This window comes from Suricata suricatta, chromosome 11 (assembly GCF_006229205.1).
Source record: "Suricata suricatta isolate VVHF042 chromosome 11, meerkat_22Aug2017_6uvM2_HiC, whole genome shotgun sequence".
Taxonomy (NCBI): domain Eukaryota; kingdom Metazoa; phylum Chordata; class Mammalia; order Carnivora; family Herpestidae; genus Suricata; species Suricata suricatta.
The window spans coordinates 32795701-32805594 of NC_043710.1; positions in this window are offsets into that span (position 1 = coordinate 32795701).

Below are 9894 nucleotides of genomic sequence, written 5' to 3' on the forward strand. Positions count from 1 at the left end.
CCTTGAGGGTGTCATGCTAAGCGAAATAAGTCAGGCAGAGAAGGACAGATACCATATGTTTGCACTCATAGGTCTAACAGGAAAACAGGAGAAATTTAATGGAGGACCAGAGGGAGGGTAAGGGGGAAAGAGAGTTGGGGAGAGAGAGGGACACAAAACTTGAGAGACTACTGAATACTGAAAATGAACTGAGGGTTGAAGGGGAAGGGGGAGGGGGGGAAAAGAGGTGGTGGTGATGGAGGAGGGCACTTGTGGGGAAGAGCACTGGGTGTTGTATGGAAACCAATTTGAGAATAAAATATTATGGAGGAAAAAAAAAGAGTTATCTAACACAAAAAGGGTTGTGCAGCAGTTCCCCTTCAGATTGATGCAGGACATGCATGCAGTGCCCATACATGTCCCATAGAGTGCTTTGCATCCATTCTGCAGCTCCCTCACTGCCTTCCCCCTGCACACTGTGTTGGAGTCTATGTCCCAGGCAGCTGTGTACTCACCTCATCTGGCCATCAAACTGTATGCCCCTTGGAAATAGGACTTTAGCTTGGTAATCAACGCTTATTAAGAGAATGAATGACTTAAATTCTGAATCTAACACTGGCCTGGCAAGACAAGATGAATATGGTTTATGCAGGCAGAGCATCTGAGGAGGATCATGACACAGAAGTACAACTTTGGGGATGTAATGACTCTGAGACTTTCAACTAAGCAATATCCAAGCTTGTTCTATAGAACTGATACTGTACACTCTTTCTTTGAGTCATATTTCTGCCACCTTTCGTACACACCAAGGCTACAATCTATTCTCAGAGCTGCTCTGCTTCATATGACAGTGTCCCTCTTTGGGCTCTGGGGCCCCTGAAGGTCTAAGAGAAGTGTTCCTTTTCCACATTGTCAGTTTCTCTTCTAATTAGAAAGGACATGAATAAATAATATTTGCACTCAGAGAAAAGCTGTCTTGGGTCTTAGATAAATAGCTCAGGAGATAGAGCAGGCATGCCTCCTGAAAAGCTGAATACCACGACGTAAGAAACTCAGTGCATCTGTCTATTCCACAGTCTGGCAAAACAGACTCTCTTGTGGCAGCTGCTTTTCATTATACACTGCCATTTCTCAAGTTTAATTTCTGTATGTATTCCCTCAGGATCAACATCTTCTCTGTTAGCCTTGAACAGACAGAATTCCATAATCTGGAAGGGTTACACCTTGTCCTCAAGCAGTGCAGTTAGTTCCATGAGTACCAGAACCAGGTGCTTACAAAGCTTCTGAAGACGTGATGCTTGACATTGGGGTGTTGTGGTGTGATCCTGCTCAAAGATACTTGACAGATGTAATAAACTTACAGCCTATACTTTTAAGATAGTTTTCAAAGAGTTAGCTCTGTCTTGATTATCGTTAGTGTTTGTTAGAAAATAAGATTCTTGTTTGTAGAGATCTGGTTATTATTAAAATAATGGTAGCTATTCTTGAGAATATTTTACATTTTGGAGGGGGAAGCAGAGTTTAAGAGCATGAGTTGAGAATCAGGCTAACTGGGTCCACTTTCTGGAACTCCTATTAATAGTTGTGTGAGCTAGAACAAGGATGGACCACTAAATTTCTCTGATCTTTGCTTCCTTCACTGTAAAATGGGAATGGAAGTGTGTCTGCACCATAAAGTCATTATGAAAAATAAATCGGATGATTCATAGAAGCCGTTCAGCACCATGTTATATATGTTAATATGTGAATGTTTGTTAGCTATTTTGATTATTATTAAAAATTACATAAGTGAAGGAACAGAAGCATAGAAAATCTAAAGAAGTTACCTTAGATAGACAGCTGGTAAAAAGTTAGAAATAGGGTTTGGATCCAGATTTCCTCAGCACCATTTCTCTAGGTTGTTTTAAACAAAAGCATCCCAGCATGTTCTCCACCATATGCTTCACAATTCCTTGCTGTGGGAAACCCAGATTCAAGTTTATCATACCTTCTTCCTTTCCCTATGAGAAACTGAGGTTAGGGTGGGAGGGGTTGCATGGCAATGATCTAGAGAAGGGCAAACCCATCATTCTTTCCTTTGCTTCCTATGGCTGGTTAGTGAAAGAAGCAGAGGACACCCTATTCCCTGGGGTACTAATAAAAAAAATGTAGTAATTGATTCAGCACGGAGAACAAGCGATCAGAATGGACACTATGACTGGCCCCAGATCAACATCCTGAAGGTCTCCTGCTGTGTGAGATTTGTGTCCTTTAGTTGCTAGCTTGTGGGGAAGTCTGTGGGCTGGCTTTGGCAGAGGCTTTGCCAGCCCACAGGAAATATTCCAATATTTTAGCTCTGGTACAACTGTGCAGTAGTATGCCAGCTGAAAGTCAGCCCTGGAGGTGTGTACCTTTCATCCTGGTTATTGGTTTGGCTTCCCATACTGGATACTCTAGTGCATTAATTCAACGAATTTTAAAATGAGTGATGTTCAGTTTCTTGGCAAATGACCACTCCAAATCCAGTCCAGTCTGATTCTGTGGCCCTTAGTCCTTAATCCTTAGTCACACTACCCCAACCTCAGGATAATAAAATGCAACAGCTTCAGTTGACAATTGAAAAAACCGAGACCTACAAGAATGTTAGTGACAGAGCTAGAACTTGAACTCAAGGCTCACTTTTTATACAGAGCCTTCTCATTGCATCACATTTGCCTCTCTAATGGACACTAAAAACAATATTAGTCTTCCCCATAAAAATCTCACCCCCTCATTGTTTTAGCTCCCTGATTGGGAGAATTCTGAGAGGGCAGTGCCTTATGCATTTAAATCCTATCACACATACGCAGTGACCAAATATCAACAAATACCATCGCTCAGAACTTCTGTGCACTCCTCACTTTTTTCTGTGATTTGCTATGTTCAAGTAGAATTGCTTTTAAGAGATTCCTGTTCAGTTGAGCCTATCAAGCTATTCTTGAACTAACTACACTTGCTCAGATGAGATGAAGAATATTTTTTCATTTCTGTGTGATATGAATAATGTGTGATATTTCTGAAACTCAGAGATTATCACAATTTTCCTCATCCCAAGATGAGCAACCAGCATATTTGTGGAATGTATTAGCATAGCCAAATACATGCTCAATGAAACGGTATTCTCTGGGTCCCTGGGCGTCTCCCTTGCAGCAAAGGGAGAGGATCGGGGGATGAACAGGGTGTACATAAGCAAATGGGTTGAAAAAGTATCTGCATGGGGCAAATGTGACTCCAAATTTGCTTTTTCTTTCCTGACATTCTACATAATTTTAATTTGGTTTAATTTTTCTTCATGCAATTTCCTGATTTATAAATGCCACTCTAGTTTCCTAAGAAATGAAAATGATGTGTGACAAGTCAGGCCACTAGAAATGACATTGAAATGGTCCATGAGTCCCTTTGAAAGCAAATATACGTTCAAGGCTCTGGACAACTGCACATGATTTCCATCAAGAAGACAGTTCTTGATGTTTCACCTCTTATTTATTTTTACATATTTCCTAAAGTGTGTCATTAGTCAACAGCCTGCCTTGTGCTATACTGTTCCTCTCACTCAGGTTTAAGTTGAATTCACATTTCTGTAGCAGGTCATGTGCCCTAATAACTAAAGCAATAGAATTTCAATGTATTTCTTTATATATCAACTTAGTCTATATCTTGCGTGGGGAAGAGAGAGAGAGGGAGGGAGAGAATCCCAGGTAGGCTCCATGATGTCCACATGGCTCTATCTCATGAACCCGGAAATCATGACCTGAGCTAAAATCAAGAGTTGGACATTTAACCGATTGAGCCACCCAGGCACCCCTATTTGTGAGATTTAAATAAGATTCAAACAAATCACTTGGAAAACAGGCCAGCACTCATTAGTTATTAATAAATTTTACTTTTCAAGATAGGTTTTAGGTGTGGTCTATAAAAAGAAGGAAGTATACCCTAAGAGATCCGTTCAGCTGATAGCAAAGATCCCTTCACATAACTTGGGTCTCTGATCCTAGAATAAACCCAGAGACCTCTATCCCTGGTTTTATAAGTTGTGTACTGTGTAGATTTAGGAGGCATAGTTCACATATGTCAAGCCTGACACTCATACAGCTCCCCCCTAATTGGTAGGCAAGTTGAAAAAATGTCATGAAGACTTCTTGGTATGTACATTTTGATTGTCTTTATTCTCTCAAGCTATGTTCTCCATCTTGCTCTCGCTTTGCAGTTCCATTGACTTTGATTTTTATCATTCAGGGCTTTAGGACTGACCCTGGTTTGGACTATTTACATGTTTTGCATTGGACTTTTTTAAAAAATATAATCTATATTTATATTTAAATTTATTGTCAAATTGGCTAACTAACACACAGTGTGTAAAGTGTGCTCTTGGTTTTGGGGGTAGATTTCTGTGGTTCATCACTTACATAGAACACCCAGTACCCTCTTCAGTGCCCATCACTTATTTTCCCCTCTCCCTTAGCCCCCATCCACCCTCAGTTTGTTCTCTGTATTTAAGAGTCTCTTATGGTTCACCTCCCTCCCTCTCTGTAACTATTTTTCCCCCTTCCTTCTCCCATGGTCTTCTGTTAACTTTCTCAAGGTCTACATATGAACGAAAACATATATATCTGTCTTTCTCTGACTTATTTCACTAAGCATCATACTTTCCAGCTCCATTCACATTGCTGCAAATGGCAGGATTTCATTCTTTCTTCAATAACTTCTTCTAATGTTTATTTTTGAGAGATGGAGAATGAGTGGGGGAGGGGCAAAGGGAGAGGGGGACAGAGGATCAAAAATGGGAGCTCGAACTCACAAACAAATCATAACATGAGCCCAAGATGGCTGCTCAATTGACTGAGAAACCCAGGCACCCCTCAAACTCCTTTAACACCATGTCCTGGGGCCATAACTTATCCCAACACACACATATATCTGGATCTAGCTGCTTATACCTGGATTTTCTTCTTGCCTGAAAATGAAATCCATATACGTATCTTTTCATCTTTCCTAAGTCCCTGGAAAGAGTCACACTCCTTAGAATTTATGGCTGTTATGCTGCCCAGTCTAGAGGAGGACATCCCCTATTGCCCTATTTTATTCTTATTAACTCAAGACTTCTCCAGGCATGATCCACAACTGTGTGGAATTAATTATCTGGGCATAGACCACGGGAATTTGAAAATTAAGCTCCCTGGTGATTCTTTTGCACTTTGATTTATGAAGGTGATTATTTAAAACTTATTCTGCTTCACCATCAGATTGGAACTTTCTCCTATTTTATACCATTGTTTCTTTTTTCAAAATTTCAATATCTCCTCTCTCCCTTTCTCATCATCCTACCACCTAATTTATTACCCCACCTGCATCAATGTTCATATGCTCCGTCTTCTTTCTGTTACTTCAAATGGATCATTCTTGCTTTTATGGAACCTAATCATGCCACAAGTGTCCTGGATAGCATTCAAGATGAATGATTATTCCTTTCTCTTCCCCATCATTAATTTTCCCGTCTCTACTGGGTCATTCCCATCAACTCAAACATGCTATGGTATCTCACATTACAAATAAAAAACAAAAGAACAAATCAGCCAACAACAAACAACAACCTTCCTAAGTCTCAAATCATGTATATTCCCACACACCTTCTTTTCCCATTTATCTTCTCTAATTGATAGCACAAGTCCTTCAAAGAGTCGTCCATACCTACTGTTTCCAATTCTACACCACTCATTTTCTCCTGAACATATCCCAACAGATTTTCTCCCCCACCGTTCTACTTAAATTCTACTAGTCATCATTATCAATGACCTTCATGGTGACAAATGCAGAATCTCATGGTGACAAAATTCTATTCTTGTCTTCCTGATTTTCCTAGCACTGTCTGTGAGGCAGATGAATGTTTTCTATCTCTGGAAACAATTTTCTCCTTTGGTTTCTGGAATATCACAATCTCTTGACTTCCTTCCACTGTCATTAACCTCTCCATCTTGCTCTTCTTAGCTGACTCCTTTACTAATTCTGATCACTAAATGCTGCAGTGCTGAGACTATTCAAATTATATTCACTCTTTGGGTGATCTTTTTTTTTTTTTAATTTATCTTTATTTTTGAGAGAGAAAGAGAGACAGAACATGAGCAGGGAGAAAGAGGGGGACACAGCATCTGAAGCAGGCTCCAGGCTCCAAGCTGTCAGCACAGAGCTTGATGTGGGGTTCAAACTCACGAGCCACGATATCATAACCTAACCCTAAGTCAGACGCTTAACCAACTGAGCAACCCAGGCCCCCTAATGTTTGCAAATCTTTAAATCAACTGCAGAATTAAATTTATAAAAGTATGGCAATATTTGCCTTCTCTTACCCCAAATTTCAGGGTGAAAAGTAAGACAGAAGAAGGAAGCCGATGTGTCCCTTTGAGGGAGTTAGTGTTATAGAAAGAAACTGAACTGCTGGTTCATAAAATGCATAACAGAAACATCTAGCCTATCAAAACTTTGATAAAATGGTAAAATACCTGGTAAAACAAAATGCAGAAAATAGAACAGCCTCTATAAATTTGGATATGCCAACAATTTAGTTAAATAAATAGAAATGCTGATCCCAAACCATGACTTCTCCCCATCCTTCCCTAAAGGCACTGGAGCAAGTGTTTTAAAGATGAATTCTTTTTTTTAAAGTTTTTTTTTAAATTACAGTTAGTTAACACACAGTGTAATATTAGTTTCAGGTGCACAGCATAGTGATTCAACACCTGGTGTTCATCACAAGTGCACTCCTTAATCCCCGGCTCCTATTTAACCCATTCCTCCACCCACCTCTCTTTTGGTAGCCACCAGTGAGATCTCTATAGTTAAGAGATATATATATTATTGGGGAAAATATTTAAAAACATTTGCTTAAATCATTTTATAATGATAGTAGAAACTTGAATCCAAAACCTGGTAAGAATAATTCAAGAAGTAATACTGTGGTCTTATAACACAAATGAATACGTTATAGAGATCCAGATTAAAATATTGGCTAACCTAATTCAATAGTGCATCAAAACCTAGTGCACTATGATTAAGGTTAGTCTGTTTCAGGAATGTGAAGATATAAACATCAGAGAAACTAGTAAATATGACTAATCACCTTAGTCGTTCAAAGGGGAGAAATAATCACATGAGAATAAAAAGATGGTGGTAAAATTTAATTCTTATTTAAGTTTTTTTTTAAACTCTAAAAATTAGGAGAAGAGGTTACATAAAATTACATAACTCTTTTAAAAATTCTTAAAGATAGGAACTTGATAACATTTAATTATAAACACAAATATTAAGACGAACACATTTCATTTTTTAAAATATTTTTTATTCAAGTAAAATTACCACAGTGTTACATTCGTTTTAGGTGTACAATATGATGATTCAACAATTTCATGCATTACTCAGTGCTCATCACTGTAAGTGTGTTCTCAGTCCCCTTCACCTATTTTACACATCCCTCCACACACACACACCCCTCCGCCGCCCCTGGCAGTTACCTGTTGATTCTCTATAGTTAAGATTCTGGCTTTTTGTTTGTATCATCTTTTCTTTTCTCATTTATTGTGTTTCATAAATTCCACATATGAATGAAATCATATGGCATTGGTCTTTCTCTTACTTATTTCCCTTAGCGTTATATCCTCTATATCCATTCATGTGTTGCAAATGGCAAGACTTTATTCTTTTTTATGTGAGTAATATTCGACTGTATACATATGCCTCTTGTTTATCCATTCACCTATCAATAGACATTTGGGCTGCTTCCATAAATTGGGTACAGTAAATAATGATCCAATAAACATAGTGATGCAAGTATCTTTTCAAATTAGTGTTTTCATTTTCTTTGTGTAAGTACTCAATAATGGAATTACTGGATCATATGATCGTTCTGTATGTAATTTTTTGTATAACCTCCATACTGCTTTCCACCGTGGCTATACCAATCTGCATTCCCACCTACAGTGCACAAGGGTTCCTTTTTCTCCACATCCTCACCAACATTTGTAATTTCTTGCGGTTTTGGCAATAGCCATTCTGACAAGTGTGAAGTGCTATCTTATTGAGTTTTTACTTGCATTTCTCTGTTGATTTGTGATGTTGAGAAGGTTTCCATGTGTCTACTGGACCCCATGTTTCTTTTTTGGGAAAATGTGTATTCATGTCCTCTGCCCAGTTTTATTTGAATTATTTGTTTTTATTTTGGTTTTGAGTAATGTATGTTATTTTTATATTTTGGGTTTTTTTTTTTTTTTGAGAGACAGACAAAGAGACAGAGAGAATCCCAAGCAGGCCTTGTGCCATCAGCACCGAGCCCAGTGTGGGGTTCGAACTCACAAACCACGAGATCACGACCTGAGCCCAAACCAAGAGTCAGGCACTTAGCCAACTGAGCCACCCAGGCACCCCTATATGTTTGATATTAACCCCTTATCAGATATGTCATTTGCAAATATCTTCTCACATTCAGTAGGCTGCCTTGTTTTTGGTTTCGTTTTGTTGATTGTTTCCTTTGCTGTGCAGAAGTTTTTTATTTTGATGTAGTCCTAAGAGTTTAATTTTGTTTTTATTTCCATGGCCAAAGGAAACATCTAGAAACAAGGTAAGAGAAGATAATTAAATGGTAAAAGTTTTGGAGGAGAAATATACACCTAGATTACTTGGAGATAATGTGGATGCATGCATATAAATTTAAAAAATTGACAAACTATTAGAGTTAATAAAAAACTAACAAGAATTCTGAAGAGTAAATAATCTGAGGAAATCAATAAGGTTTCTTTACTTAAGACATGCAGAAAATAAAATATTATTAAAAAGGTGTAAAAATCTACAATGTATCTAGAATTTACTTTAGTAAGAATACAAATGACTTTTAAAAGATGATTTTAAAATTTAATTGAAGGGGTGCCTGAGTGGCTTAGTCATTTAAGTGTCTGACATTGGCTCAGGTCATGATCTCATGGTTTAGGAGTTGAAGCCCCACATGGGGTCTGTGCTGACAGCTCAGAGCCTAAAGCCTATTTCAGATTCTGTGTCTCCCTCTCTTTCTGCCCTTCCCCTGCTCATACTCTGGCTCTCTCTCCTAAAAATAAACACTAAAACAATAAAAAATTAGTTAAAGACTATAAAAAAGAAACATCTAAATAATGAAAGTCTTTGTAAATCAAATAATATAACATTTTAGAGATATTAATTCTCCCAAAAAATACACAAATTCAATGCAGTTCTCAAAATTACAGCAGATCTTCTGAAGACATACTTGAAAACTAATTCTAAAATGTACGATGAAGTTAAAGTTTCATAAAAACAGTAAATAGGAAGTACAAGGCTAACCACTTATTAACACAAACTATAAAAATGTATTAATAAAAATGTTGTACTAATGTTTTTAAGCAAATGCCCTAGTGACATAAAACAAAGAATACTGAAACAAATATCATACAGAAAGACAAAAAGTGCATATATATATATTTTATATGATACAGGAAGCATGAAAAATCACTGGGACAAAATACATTTTAACTTTGGGGAGGGGGAAAGACCCACTGTGTAAAGATCTCTACTTCACATGTGATATAAACCATAAGTCAATAAAAGACTAAATATTAAAAATCTACAAAACAGATAACCAATACAAGAAAATGGAGGAAAATAACTTTGCAAACTTCAGATATTTCTAAACGACACTCAAAAAAGCACACACATTACAGAGGAAAGGGGACTGATTTGACTATATCAAAATTTAAATTCTCTAGTTGACGAATGGTATCCTGAAAAGAGGATAATATTTATAGTAGAAAATCACCTAGAAAAAGGTAAAAATCACAACAAAAGCAAAGCATATGAATAAACAAATTAGAAAAGGAAAAGCAAACTCAACATAAGTTTGTG